Source organism: Indicator indicator, chromosome 23 (genome assembly GCF_027791375.1).
Source record: "Indicator indicator isolate 239-I01 chromosome 23, UM_Iind_1.1, whole genome shotgun sequence".
In the NCBI taxonomy this organism is placed as follows: Eukaryota; Metazoa; Chordata; class Aves; order Piciformes; family Indicatoridae; genus Indicator; species Indicator indicator.
The window spans coordinates 5,891,226-5,906,717 of NC_072032.1; positions in this window are offsets into that span (position 1 = coordinate 5,891,226).

Below are 15,492 nucleotides of genomic sequence, written 5' to 3' on the forward strand. Positions count from 1 at the left end.
GTACTGGGTGCTGCAGAGCTGGACATAGGACTCCAGGTGAAGTGGAATAGAGGGGGAGAATCCCCTCCCTCAACCTGCTGGTCACACTTCTTTAGATGCAGACTAGGATTCAGCAGAACCAAGCCTGCTATTCCTTTTCCCACAGAACAATGGTAATAACAATAATTGATGTTCTATTGTCACCCTAATAGATGTCACATTGTCTCTAAACCCCACAGGATTCAGAAAGCAGCAATTACAGCAGCTCTCAAGAGACTTTGCTGGTAGTTACAAGCAGCAGACATATGGTTAAGGAAGCAAAAATCCTAGCAGCTGAATAAGGTTTATTTCAATCTGAGACTCCTCAGGTCTGTTTCTGATTTATTGCTGCTTCTGAGTTTTCTTTCATGCATGTATGCATCCCTTCCTGAGCTTTAAAGAAGCTACACATGCATATGGAGCAGAAAGAAAAGCCTCTGTTTGTCCCAGGAGGAAACAAAAACACAGGTCTACCTGGAAAAGTGACACAATGACACCTTATTACAGTCTCTCAATTAATTACACAAATTCAGTACAAAGCTTCTGACAGGAGGAGAATAAATCAAGTGTTGCCTCCATTTGATTATGCAATGGCAATGACTGTGAGGCATTCCCATCAAAATAAAGAAAAATCACCCCAGGAGGCACCTTCTTGAGCTAGTCACCCCAGCATGTCTCCAGCACCCTTGCATAGCAGGGATTTATGACAACTTTTCTGCTGAGGCTTCATTTAATTGACAGAATTCTGTTGCCACCACTGAAAAATATAATGCTGGGAGCTTCAGGATATAGAAGCAGTGACTGCTCCACGTGAACCCTGTGCCAGGTTGCTCCCAAACTCTGCTCAAACTAAACCCCTCAGGGATGGCACCTGGTGTTTCTCACCCGGCCTCAGAAGATGTCAAGGGATCTTTAACTCTGGGAAACAAGTTGCTTTGCTAAGAGTGGTTTGCAATTTCAGGTTCCCTTCTCCTGAAATTCCAGCTCTGCTGCTGTTTGCTGTTGCTAACGAGGAAGCCTTCCTTAACTCCTCATTTTTCATACAAGCACCAAGAGCTGAGCTCCAGAGAAAAACTGAACTCTGAAAATTGGCACAGAACTCCATACCTGAAGGAAATCCCAAGAGAGATTGGATATTAGGAAAAATTTCTTCCCAGCAAGAGTTCTCAGGTGCTGGAACAGGCTGTACAGGGAGGTGGTGGAGTCCCCATCCCTGGAGGTGTTTGAAAGATGCATGGATGTGGTGCTGAGGTTTATGTGGTTTAATGGCAGTGGCTTAGCAGCAGTGGTGGGATTGAGAGCTCTAGGTGAGTGGTTGGACTTGGTGATCTCAAAGGTCTCTTCCAAGCTCAACAGTTCTATGTTCTCTGATTCTACCATTTCAAGCATGTGACACTGCACAGCCCAGGGCAGCACAGCTGGGGAATCAGCCCACCCGCTCACATACCTGCCAAAAATTAGCAATGCCCTTGGAAATAAGCAGCTCTGTCTCATGAGAAATTCTAACATTTCACTGATCCATGGCTGGGGGAAACTTGGAATGAAAACACCAGAATGTTTGGAGAGAAAAATCTCTGAAGACCTGAGCTGCAGCCTGGGAAATACCAAAAGCAGTGAACTTGACACTGATCTGTGCCTTCCCAAGCAGCTGCCTCAGGACAGAAAAGAAACTTGAAAAGAAAAGGGGAAAAAAAAAAAAAAAAAAAGAGTTCCTTGTTGATTTTATAAACCAGAACTTATTCCAAAGAACTTGAGGTATCAAATTAGATTCCAAATGACCTGTGGGTTGTGTACAGAAGAGATGAGTGGTAAAGATATGGTGCTTCCAGGAAGCACAATGCTCAGTGCTGCAACAGTTGAATTCCTGGGCACCAGATCTGACCACTTCTGTGAATTAGAATTTGGGAATAACTTTTAAACAAAAAGCCCCTGGAAAAGTTCTAGCAAGTCATAGAATCACAGAATGGCTCAAGTTGGAAGGCACCTCAGAGATCATCTCCTCCAACCTCCCCACCATGGGCAGGGACACCTCTCAACTAGATTTGGCTGCTCAAGGTCTCATCTGAACTAGCCTTCAACACTCCCAGGGAGGAGGCAGCCACAACTGAACTTCTTCTTAAGCTCCAGTCCTGCTCTCCCTCAGCTTCAAACCATTCCCCCTTGTCCTGTCTCTAAATATCCTCACAAAAAGTCCCTCTGCAGCCTGCCTGTATTGGAAGGCAGTTCTAAGGTCCCTCCAGAGCCTTCTCTTCTCTAGTGATCCATCTTTTTTTTCCTTTTTTTGTCATCAGCTGTAGATCCTCATTAAGTTTTATCTCTTTTCTCTAGAAGGGTTTCTCTCCAATGAGTGACATTATTTTTTGTTCCCTTTACAAATAGCTGTAGTCACAAGGCTGATGTTGCTCTGCTCTGGAAGCAATGAAAGACATAAAGTGTCAAATACTTGTTTGGTGGTTTTTTGTTCTTTTTTTTTTTGGTCCTGATGGATTGGACCACTCAGATTTCACAGAATTTCCTCAACTGGAAAAGACCTTCAAGATCATCAAGTCCAATCATTAACCCATCACCAAGTCCTTGACTAAACCACATCCCTAAGCACTGTGTCTACATGACTCTTCAGTACCTCCAGGAATGGTGACAGTTCCATGATTCTAAGATTCTGAAATATTTTTCACTCAAAAGAGCACATTTTTTATAAAAACCCCACAGAGCCAAATGTAACCAAAAATTCTACTTAATTGTTCAAGATAAATAGATGTATTTGTGTGTCTGGGGCAATTTGCAATGACTTAGATGAGATTTCTTTTCATCTCACTTTTAGATCTGTACCTGGACTCCAGGAGTTCATGTTCTTAAAACTGAAATTTCTTAAACTTAGAATCAGAGACTCCTAGGCTCTTAGAACAGTTTTGGTTGGAAAAGACCTTTAAGATCATTGAGTCCAGCTGTCAGCAACACAGGAAAAAGAAAAAGAAAAGAAAAAAGGCATTTTGTGGGTTTAAGGATGAAAGAAGTTCATTGCCTAGTGTTGCCCTCACTACAAGACACTGAGGTGCTGGAGTGTGTCCAGAGAAGGGCAAGGAAGCTGGTGAAGGGTCTGGAGAGCAGGTCTTGCTTTGAAAAAGGACATACAGGTTTTCTATAGTCAGTTATGTCTTCAGATGGAGAATGCTGCTGCCCTTCAACCACTGCTGTAGAACTGCAGCTGGAATGAAAAGTTGGAAAGTTCAGACCAAACTTTTTTAATGAAAGGGCTACCAAATACGTATTCATGTGTCTCTGTACACACAGGCTATGAACAGTAGCACTCACAGGAGTAAAAAATGAACTTTACCAGGCTCTTTTGAGGTCCTTTCCAGTCCTAAGCATTGATTCTGTGCTTCTGTGATTTTGTGGAGTTCAGTAAACCTCAAAGATGAGGTGCATGAGATCTTGCTTGCCTTCCAGAGACTGGCTGTTCCACACATGTTTTCCTCCACAGAAGACTAAGGGCATTTCTTCCTCTGATACATCAAACTTTCATGTGAGCTGAAGCCCCAGTTTACAAAGAATTATTGGAAAGGTTTGTGGAATTCTGCAGGCTGCTTTTTTTTTTTTTTTTAACATAAACTATTGCCAAACAACTATGAGCAACAGGTTCACTCCCAGCAGCAAAAGCTGCTAATAAATAATACCCAGTGCTCTGGTAGGAAGGGGAAGTGACTGGTGTGAGTTAAAACCTGAACTTTTGAAGGCTGTGTAATATCTCAGATGAAACCAAAGCTGGGTGCAGGAATCAGCATGACAGGCTGTGCTGTGTGGTAACACACTGGGGGCTGCTACCTCCCCAAACTTCCTTTCCAAGAGCTAAAGGCTAAGATGGACTGTTTGTGCAAGCCTGCTGGTGGGACCTGCATTAGTCACTTGCACACTGAGCTTTGGTGTTCCTCCAAGAGTTCAGAGGTGCTCCCAGATGTTCCTCTTTATGATTCAGGCACAGAGACCCCCTCCCACAGACTTCCTGCCTCTTTGCTTTCCTGTGCCATGGAAACATGATGTCACAGGGGTTTGTGAGCTGTGCATGAGTGCAGACCTTGCTTTGGATCTTCCTCAGGGTTACTGAGGCTCCGTCAGGCACGGTGTGAAGGCTCACATTTCTCTTTTGGAAAAAAACAAAATCACAGTTTAAAGAAGTAGCTTTTGCCAATCACATCTGACTGGGTTGTGTGTTAGTGGGGTGACTCCAGTATTTTTATCCCATACCATCTGTTAGATGGAAGTAATAAAAATATTAACTCTCTCTGAAACGTACTTTGAGATAATGAATTTCTAACAGGCACATTTCATAGAATCATAGAATGGTCCAGGCTGGAAGGGACCTCCAAAGGTCATCCAGTCCAACCTCCCTGCACTCAGCAGGGACATCCTCAATTGGATCAGGTTGCTCAGAGTCTTGTTGAGCCTCACCTTGAATATCTCCAGGGAAGGAGCCTCAATCACCTCCCCAGCCAACCTGTTCCAGTGTTCCACCACCCTCATATTGAAGAACTTCTTCCTAATATCTAATCTAAATCTGCACTTCTGTAGTTTGAAGCCACTGCTCTTTGTCCTGTCACCTCAGGCCTTTGCAATCAGTCTCTCTCTTTCCTTCCTGTAGCCCCCTTCAGGTACTGGAAGGCTGCTATTAGGTCTCCCCAGAGCTTCCTCTTCTCCAGGTTGAACAATCCCAGCTCCCTCAGCCTGTCCTTGTAGCAGAAATGTTCCAACTCCCTGATCATTCTCCTTTCTCTGGGCCCTCTCCATCGGGTCCATGTCCTTCCTATATTGAGGGCTCCAGACTTGGACACAGTACTGCAGGTGAGGTCTCACCAGAGCAGAGCAAAGTGGCAGAATCACCTCTCTGGATTTGCTGGCCATGCATCTTTTGATGCAGCCCAGGATTTGCCTTCTGGGCTGCAAGCTCACACTGTCTGCTCATGTCCAGTCTCTCAGTGCACAATTTCAGCTCACCTGTCAGTTTCCTCTCTTGCAGTTCTTTTCAGATCCAAGCAATCCATCTCCCTGTTTTACCCTCACTCCTACAAGCAGTTGCCTGATGCACACCACGTGTGGTTTAACCTAGATGTGGTACTGCTTGGTTTAAAATCCCCCAATGCTGCCTGTCACACCTCTTCATGAGGTGATTTGGGCTTAAATGGCTCACAGTGTGATTGCAGTTGCCTTATCCAAACATTTCTGTATTAGCCATTCATGTCCACAAAGTTTTCCTGCATTATCACAGAATATGAGCTATTTTTGTTGCCTTTCTTCTGTATTCATCTTCTCTTGGATTTATAGAAACTTCTTTACAGTGAGGGTGACAGAGCCCTGGAACAGGCTGCCCAGGGGGGTTGTGGAGTCTCCTTTTCTGGAGATTTTTCCAAACCCACCTGGATGCATTCCTGTGTGGACTACCCTAAGTGATCCTGCTCTGGCCAGGGGGGTTGGACCTGATGATTTCTTGAGGTCCCTTCCAACCTCTGATATACTGTGAGACTGTGAATAGTTAAGGTTGGAAGGGACCTCAAAGGTCATCCAGTTCCAGCCCCCTAAATCAGGTTGTTCAAGGTCTCACCCAACCTGGCCTTGAATACTTCCAGGGAGGGAGCATCTACGACCAGCCTGGGCAACCTGTTCCAGTGCCTCACCACACTCAGTCTAAAGAATTTCTTCCTAATCTCCAGTCTGAATTTGTCCTCCTCAAGCTTCAATCCATTCCCTCTCATCCCATCACAACAAGTCCTTGTGGAAGGTCCCTCCTCAGCTCTCCTGTAGCCCTCTTCATGTACTGGAAGGCTGCTCTAAGGTCTCCCCGGAGCCTTCTCTGAACAGCCTCAACTCTTTCAGCCTGTCCCCATAGAGGAGGTTCTCCATCCCTCTGATCATCTTCATGGCCTCCTCTGGACCTGCTCCAGCAGCTCCATGTCCAACTCTTAAGCTGGGGGCACCAGAACTGGAGGCAGTGCTCCAGGTGGGATCTCACCAGAAAGTTTTCTGTCCTCAGACCCAAGGGCTGGGTAGCTGGAGAAGCTGATAGAATACATAATGGTGGAGTGAAGATGAGCCTGTAATTCATGGCCATTCATCTCTGTGTCCAGACAGAGAGTTTTAAAAACTGCTATGTTCTCTCAGTAGGAAACCTCAGGAAAAAAGGAAAAATATAAAGATGGAAACCTTAGGAAAAAAGGGAAAATGTAAATATGGAAACCTCAGGAAAAAGGAAAATATAAATGCGGAAGCCTCAGGAAAAAAAGGAAAACGTAAATGCGGAAACCTCAGGAAACAGGAGAATATAAATGCGGAAGCCTCAGGAAAAAAAGGAAAACGTAAATGCGGAAACCTCAGGAAACAGGAGAATATAAATGCGGAAGCCTCAGGAAAAAAAAGAAAACGTAAATGCGGAAACCTCAGGAAACAGGAGAATATAAATGCGGAAGCCTCAGGAAAAAAAAGAAAACGTAAATGCGGAAACCTCAGGAAACAGGAGAATATAAATGCGGAAGCCTCAGGAAAAAAAAGAAAACGTAAATGCGGAAACCTCAGGAAACAGGAGAATATAAATGCGGAAGCCTCAGGAAAAAAAAGAAAACGTAAATGCGGAAACCTCAGGAAACAGGAGAATATAAATGCGGAAGCCTCAGGAAAAAAAAGAAAACGTAAATGCGGAAACCTCAGGAAACAGGAGAATATAAATGCGGAAGCCTCAGGAAAAAAAGGAAAACGTAAATGCGGAAACCTCAGGAAACAGGAGAATATAAATGCGGAAGCCTCAGGAAAAAAAGGAAAACGTAAATGCGGAAACCTCAGGAAACAGGAGAATATAAATGCGGAAGCCTCAGGAAAAAAAGGAAAACGTAAATGCGGAAACCTCAGGAAACAGGAGAATATAAATGCGGAAGCCTCAGGAAAAAAAAGAAAACGTAAATGCGGAAACCTCAGGAAACAGGAGAATATAAATGCGGAAGCCTCAGGAAAAAAAAGAAAACGTAAATGCGGAAACCTCAGGAAACAGGAGAATATAAATGCGGAAGCCTCAGGAAAAAAAAGAAAACGTAAATGCGGAAACCTCAGGAAACAGGAGAATATAAATGCGGAAGCCTCAGGAAAAAAAAGAAAACGTAAATGCGGAAACCTCAGGAAACAGGAGAATATAAATGCGGAAGCCTCAGGAAAAAAAGGAAAACGTAAATGCGGAAACCTCAGGAAACAGGAGAATACAAATGCGGAAGCCTCAGGAAAAAAAGGAAAACGTAAATGCGGAAACCTCAGGAAACAGGCGAATACAAATGCGGAAGCCTCAGGAAAAAAAGGAAAACGTAAATGCGGAAACCTCAGGAAACAGGCGAATACAAATGCGGAAGCCTCAGGAAAAAAAGGAAAACGTAAATGCGGAAACCTCAGGAAACAGGAGAATACAAATGCGGAAGCCTCAGGAAAAAAAGGAAAACGTAAATGCGGAAACCTCAGGAAACAGGAGAATACAAATGCGGAAGCCTCAGGAAAAAAAGGAAAACGTAAATGCGGAAACCTCAGGAAACAGGAGAATACAAATGCGGAAGCCTCAGGAAAAAAAGGAAAACGTAAAGTGCGGAAACCTCAGGAAACAGGAGAATACAAATGCGGAAGCCTCAGGAAAAAAAGGAAAACGTAAAGTGCGGAAACCTCAGGAAACAGGAGAATACAAATGCGGAAGCCTCAGGAAAAAAAGGAAAACGTAAAAGTGCGGAAACCTCAGGAAACAGGAGAATACAAATGCGGAAGCCTCAGGAAAAAAAGGAAAACGTAAAGTGCGGAAACCTCAGGAAACAGGAGAATACAAATGCGGAAGCCTCAGGAAAAAAAGGAAAACGTAAAAGTGCGGAAACCTCAGGAAACAGGAGAATACAAATGCGGAAGCCTCAGGAAAAAAAGGAAAACGTAAAAGTGCGGAAACCTCAGGAAACAGGAGAATACAAATGCGGAAGCCTCAGGAAAAAAAGGAAAACGTAAAAGTGCGGAAACCTCAGGAAACAGGAGAATACAAATGCGGAAGCCTCAGGAAAAAAAGGAAAACGTAAAAGTGCGGAAACCTCAGGAAACAGGAGAATACAAATGCGGAAGCCTCAGGAAAAAAAGGAAAACGTAAAAGTGCGGAAACCTCAGGAAACAGGAGAATACAAATGCGGAAGCCTCAGGAAAAAAAGGAAAACGTAAAAGTGCGGAAACCTCAGGAAACAGGAGAATACAAATGCGGAAGCCTCAGGAAAAAAAGGAAAACGTAAAAGTGCGGAAACCTCAGGAAACAGGAGAATACAAATGCGGAAGCCTCAGGAAAAAAAGGAAAACGTAAAAGTGCGGAAACCTCAGGAAACAGGAGAATACAAATGCGGAAGCCTCAGGAAAAAAAGGAAAACGTAAAAGTGCGGAAACCTCAGGAAACAGGAGAATACAAATGCGGAAGCCTCAGGAAAAAAAGGAAAACGTAAAAGTGCGGAAACCTCAGGAAACAGGAGAATACAAATGCGGAAGCCTCAGGAAAAAAAGGAAAACGTAAAAGTGCGGAAACCTCAGGAAACAGGAGAATACAAATGCGGAAGCCTCAGGAAAAAAAGGAAAACGTAAAAGTGCGGAAACCTCAGGAAACAGGCGAATACAAATGCGGAAGCCTCAGGAAAAAAAGGAAAACGTAAAAGTGCGGAAACCTCAGGAAACAGGCGAATACAAATGCGGAAGCCTCAGGAAAAAAAGGAAAACGTAAAAGTGCGGAAACCTCAGGAAACAGGCGAATACAAATGCGGAAGCCTCAGGAAAAAAAGGAAAACGTAAAAGTGCGGAAACCTCAGGAAACAGGCGAATACAAATGCGGAAGCCTCAGGAAAAAAAGGAAAACGTAAAAGTGCGGAAACCTCAGGAAACAGGCGAATACAAATGCGGAAGCCTCAGGAAAAAAAGGAAAACGTAAAAGTGCGGAAACCTCAGGAAACAGGCGAATACAAATGCGGAAGCCTCAGGAAAAAAAGGAAAACGTAAAAGTGCGGAAACCTCAGGAAACAGGCGAATACAAATGCGGAAGCCTCAGGAAAAAAAGGAAAACGTAAAAGTGCGGAAACCTCAGGAAACAGGCGAATACAAATGCGGAAGCCTCAGGAAAAAAAGGAAAACGTAAAAGTGCGGAAACCTCAGGAAACAGGCGAATACAAATGCGGAAGCCTCAGGAAAAAAAGGAAAACGTAAAAGTGCGGAAACCTCAGGAAACAGGCGAATACAAATGCGGAAGCCTCAGGAAAAAAAGGAAAACGTAAAAGTGCGGAAACCTCAGGAAACAGGCGAATACAAATGCGGAAGCCTCAGGAAAAAAAGGAAAACGTAAAAGTGCGGAAACCTCAGGAAACAGGCGAATACAAATGCGGAAGCCTCAGGAAAAAAAGGAAAACGTAAAAGTGCGGAAACCTCAGGAAACAGGCGAATACAAATGCGGAAGCCTCAGGAAAAAAAGGAAAACGTAAAAGTGCGGAAACCTCAGGAAACAGGCGAATACAAATGCGGAAGCCTCAGGAAAAAAAGGAAAACGTAAAAGTGCGGAAACCTCAGGAAACAGGCGAATACAAATGCGGAAGCCTCAGGAAAAAAAGGAAAACGTAAAAGTGCGGAAACCTCAGGAAACAGGCGAATACAAATGCGGAAGCCTCAGGAAAAAAAGGAAAACGTAAAAGTGCGGAAACCTCAGGAAACAGGCGAATACAAATGCGGAAGCCTCAGGAAAAAAAGGAAAACGTAAAAGTGCGGAAACCTCAGGAAACAGGCGAATACAAATGCGGAAGCCTCAGGAAAAAAAGGAAAACGTAAAAGTGCGGAAACCTCAGGAAACAGGCGAATACAAATGCGGAAGCCTCAGGAAAAAAAGGAAAACGTAAAAGTGCGGAAACCTCAGGAAACAGGCGAATACAAATGCGGAAGCCTCAGGAAAAAAAGGAAAACGTAAAAGTGCGGAAACCTCAGGAAACAGGCGAATACAAATGCGGAAGCCTCAGGAAAAAAAGGAAAACGTAAAAGTGCGGAAACCTCAGGAAACAGGCGAATACAAATGCGGAAGCCTCAGGAAAAAAAGGAAAACGTAAAAGTGCGGAAACCTCAGGAAACAGGCGAATACAAATGCGGAAGCCTCAGGAAAAAAAGGAAAACGTAAAAGTGCGGAAACCTCAGGAAACAGGCGAATACAAATGCGGAAGCCTCAGGAAAAAAAGGAAAACGTAAAAGTGCGGAAACCTCAGGAAACAGGCGAATACAAATGCGGAAGCCTCAGGAAAAAAAGGAAAACGTAAAAGTGCGGAAACCTCAGGAAACAGGCGAATACAAATGCGGAAGCCTCAGGAAAAAAAGGAAAACGTAAAAGTGCGGAAACCTCAGGAAACAGGCGAATACAAATGCGGAAGCCTCAGGAAAAAAAGGAAAACGTAAAAGTGCGGAAACCTCAGGAAACAGGCGAATACAAATGCGGAAGCCTCAGGAAAAAAAGGAAAACGTAAAAGTGCGGAAACCTCAGGAAACAGGCGAATACAAATGCGGAAGCCTCAGGAAAAAAAGGAAAACGTAAAAGTGCGGAAACCTCAGGAAACAGGCGAATACAAATGCGGAAGCCTCAGGAAAAAAAGGAAAACGTAAAAGTGCGGAAACCTCAGGAAACAGGCGAATACAAATGCGGAAGCCTCAGGAAAAAAAGGAAAACGTAAAAGTGCGGAAACCTCAGGAAACAGGCGAATACAAATGCGGAAGCCTCAGGAAGAAAAGGAAAACGTAAAAGTGCGGAAACCTCAGGAAACAGGCGAATACAAATGCGGAAGCCTCAGGAAGAAAAGGAAAACGTAAAAGTGCGGAAACCTCAGGAAACAGGCGAATACAAATGCGGAAGCCTCAGGAAGAAAAGGAAAACGTAAAAGTGCGGAAACCTCAGGAAACAGGCGAATACAAATGCGGAAGCCTCAGGAAGAAAAGGAAAACGTAAAAGTGCGGAAACCTCAGGAAACAGGCGAATACAAATGCGGAAGCCTCAGGAAGAAAAGGAAAACGTAAAAGTGCGGAAACCTCAGGAAACAGGCGAATACAAATGCGGAAGCCTCAGGAAGAAAAGGAAAACGTAAAAGTGCGGAAACCTCAGGAAACAGGCGAATACAAATGCGGAAGCCTCAGGAAGAAAAGGAAAACGTAAAAGTGCGGAAACCTCAGGAAACAGGCGAATACAAATGCGGAAGCCTCAGGAAGAAAAGGAAAACGTAAAAGTGCGGAAACCTCAGGAAACAGGCGAATACAAATGCGGAAGCCTCAGGAAGAAAAGGAAAACGTAAAAGTGCGGAAACCTCAGGAAACAGGCGAATACAAATGCGGAAGCCTCAGGAAGAAAAGGAAAACGTAAAAGTGCGGAAACCTCAGGAAACAGGCGAATACAAATGCGGAAGCCTCAGGAAGAAAAGGAAAACGTAAAAGTGCGGAAACCTCAGGAAACAGGCGAATACAAATGCGGAAGCCTCAGGAAGAAAAGGAAAACGTAAAAGTGCGGAAACCTCAGGAAACAGGCGAATACAAATGCGGAAGCCTCAGGAAGAAAAGGAAAACGTAAAAGTGCGGAAACCTCAGGAAACAGGCGAATACAAATGCGGAAGCCTCAGGAAGAAAAGGAAAACGTAAAAGTGCGGAAACCTCAGGAAACAGGCGAATACAAATGCGGAAGCCTCAGGAAGAAAAGGAAAACGTAAAAGTGCGGAAACCTCAGGAAACAGGCGAATACAAATGCGGAAGCCTCAGGAAGAAAAGGAAAACGTAAAAGTGCGGAAACCTCAGGAAACAGGCGAATACAAATGCGGAAGCCTCAGGAAGAAAAGGAAAACGTAAAAGTGCGGAAACCTCAGGAAACAGGCGAATACAAATGCGGAAGCCTCAGGAAGAAAAGGAAAACGTAAAAGTGCGGAAACCTCAGGAAACAGGCGAATACAAATGCGGAAGCCTCAGGAAGAAAAGGAAAACGTAAAAGTGCGGAAACCTCAGGAAACAGGCGAATACAAATGCGGAAGCCTCAGGAAGAAAAGGAAAACGTAAAAGTGCGGAAACCTCAGGAAACAGGCGAATACAAATGCGGAAGCCTCAGGAAGAAAAGGAAAACGTAAAAGTGCGGAAACCTCAGGAAACAGGCGAATACAAATGCGGAAGCCTCAGGAAGAAAAGGAAAACGTAAAAGTGCGGAAACCTCAGGAAACAGGCGAATACAAATGCGGAAGCCTCAGGAAGAAAAGGAAAACGTAAAAGTGCGGAAACCTCAGGAAACAGGCGAATACAAATGCGGAAGCCTCAGGAAGAAAAGGAAAACGTAAAAGTGCGGAAACCTCAGGAAACAGGCGAATACAAATGCGGAAGCCTCAGGAAGAAAAGGAAAACGTAAAAGTGCGGAAACCTCAGGAAACAGGCGAATACAAATGCGGAAGCCTCAGGAAGAAAAGGAAAACGTAAAAGTGCGGAAACCTCAGGAAACAGGCGAATACAAATGCGGAAGCCTCAGGAAGAAAAGGAAAACGTAAAAGTGCGGAAACCTCAGGAAACAGGCGAATACAAATGCGGAAGCCTCAGGAAGAAAAGGAAAACGTAAAAGTGCGGAAACCTCAGGAAACAGGCGAATACAAATGCGGAAGCCTCAGGAAGAAAAGGAAAACGTAAAAGTGCGGAAACCTCAGGAAACAGGCGAATACAAATGCGGAAGCCTCAGGAAGAAAAGGAAAACGTAAAAGTGCGGAAACCTCAGGAAACAGGCGAATACAAATGCGGAAGCCTCAGGAAGAAAAGGAAAACGTAAAAGTGCGGAAACCTCAGGAAACAGGCGAATACAAATGCGGAAGCCTCAGGAAGAAAAGGAAAACGTAAAAGTGCGGAAACCTCAGGAAACAGGCGAATACAAATGCGGAAGCCTCAGGAAGAAAAGGAAAACGTAAAAGTGCGGAAACCTCAGGAAACAGGCGAATACAAATGCGGAAGCCTCAGGAAGAAAAGGAAAACGTAAAAGTGCGGAAACCTCAGGAAACAGGCGAATACAAATGCGGAAGCCTCAGGAAGAAAAGGAAAACGTAAAAGTGCGGAAACCTCAGGAAACAGGCGAATACAAATGCGGAAGCCTCAGGAAGAAAAGGAAAACGTAAAAGTGCGGAAACCTCAGGAAACAGGCGAATACAAATGCGGAAGCCTCAGGAAGAAAAGGAAAACGTAAAAGTGCGGAAACCTCAGGAAACAGGCGAATACAAATGCGGAAGCCTCAGGAAGAAAAGGAAAACGTAAAAGTGCGGAAACCTCAGGAAACAGGCGAATACAAATGCGGAAGCCTCAGGAAGAAAAGGAAAACGTAAAAGTGCGGAAACCTCAGGAAACAGGCGAATACAAATGCGGAAGCCTCAGGAAGAAAAGGAAAACGTAAAAGTGCGGAAACCTCAGGAAACAGGCGAATACAAATGCGGAAGCCTCAGGAAGAAAAGGAAAACGTAAAGTGCGGAAACCTCAGGAAACAGGCGAATACAAATGCGGAAGCCTCAGGAAGAAAAGGAAAACGTAAAAGTGCGGAAACCTCAGGAAACAGGCGAATACAAATGCGGAAGCCTCAGGAAGAAAAGGAAAACGTAAAAGTGCGGAAACCTCAGGAAACAGGCGAATACAAATGCGGAAGCCTCAGGAAGAAAAGGAAAACGTAAAAGTGCGGAAACCTCAGGAAACAGGCGAATACAAATGCGGAAGCCTCAGGAAGAAAAGGAAAACGTAAAAGTGCGGAAACCTCAGGAAACAGGCGAATACAAATGCGGAAGCCTCAGGAAGAAAAGGAAAACGTAAAAGTGCGGAAACCTCAGGAAACAGGCGAATACAAATGCGGAAGCCTCAGGAAGAAAAGGAAAACGTAAAAGTGCGGAAACCTCAGGAAACAGGCGAATACAAATGCGGAAGCCTCAGGAAGAAAAGGAAAACGTAAAAGTGCGGAAACCTCAGGAAACAGGCGAATACAAATGCGGAAGCCTCAGGAAGAAAAGGAAAACGTAAAAGTGCGGAAACCTCAGGAAACAGGCGAATACAAATGCGGAAGCCTCAGGAAGAAAAGGAAAACGTAAAAGTGCGGAAACCTCAGGAAACAGGCGAATACAAATGCGGAAGCCTCAGGAAGAAAAGGAAAACGTAAAAGTGCGGAAACCTCAGGAAACAGGCGAATACAAATGCGGAAGCCTCAGGAAGAAAAGGAAAACGTAAAAGTGCGGAAACCTCAGGAAACAGGCGAATACAAATGCGGAAGCCTCAGGAAGAAAAGGAAAATATACATATGGAACCAGAAATTAATAACTGAGAGAAGTCAGACAGAATCTGAGGAGCAGTTCTGAGAGAGCTCAGACAGGGCTAACACCTGGGAAAAGTGTTTCCCCACAGCTCCTGCTTGAGAAGCACAAAGTCCTGGGATAAATAACCAAATGCATTGGAAGGCTCTCAAAGGCAATCAGAGCTAAACTCCCAGCACCTTTTTGAAGAGTGTGCCCATGTCCTCTGTGCATTCAAGATTATGGAGATGAGGAGACCCTGGTGCTAGTGACTGGAGCTGGCTCTGCTCTGGTGCACAGCAGCCACCGTGCAGCCCACTCCATCAGTGCAGCAAAGAGGGGTGCAGAAACTGCTTCTGAAACAGAGATTTGATAATGCAAAGAATGCTGGTCTGAAGCCAGACTCCTGCCTACCTGCAGCTCTTGAGAATCACAGCATCATTTCCATTGGCAAAGCCCTTTCAGATCATCAGCCCAGCACCACCATTCAAACGTGTCCCAAAGTGCCATGTCTCCAGGAAGGAAAGGCTCACCTGGTTTAAGAAAGTTCATCTTACCAAGACAACTCTACCTGGCCTTCTTCACTTGAGAGTTGAATTGAACCAAATGAAGCCAGGTTTGGCTGTTATGGCCTTGTTTAGGTTCAGTAGGTTTGTGCTGCTGGGGGCTGCATTTCGTTTGCTCCATTCAATTTGCTGTCCCTGGCAAAAGGCTGCACTTCACCACTACATGGACGGGACTGGGTTAGCTTCCCTCAGTACAAAACCAGGCTTTTCCCTGGGCAAAGCAGCTCCTCAAGTGTTACCTGCCTTGCTTCTGAGCCTGGGGGATCAACTTCTCTTGCCAGGAGTGGAACAAGTTTCGAGAGTAAAGATCTTCTGAGGTTTACACCCAGGTTCTCTTTCACTTGAAGAAATCCCATACTGAAAAGCAAGCCTAGATCATCACTACATTTACTTTATTTCACACTTGAAAGCCAAAGTTTCCTGATTCTCATGGAAAAGTATCATTTGGCAGCATTCATGTGCTGATGGCACCTGGATTCCCTGAGCCCAGGCTATTTCATCTGTTTATAATCAAAGCAGGCAGAGACAGAAGCTCCTTGTGAAGCTGGAAAAGTCCAGACACTTCTTCAGGTCACCTGCACCTG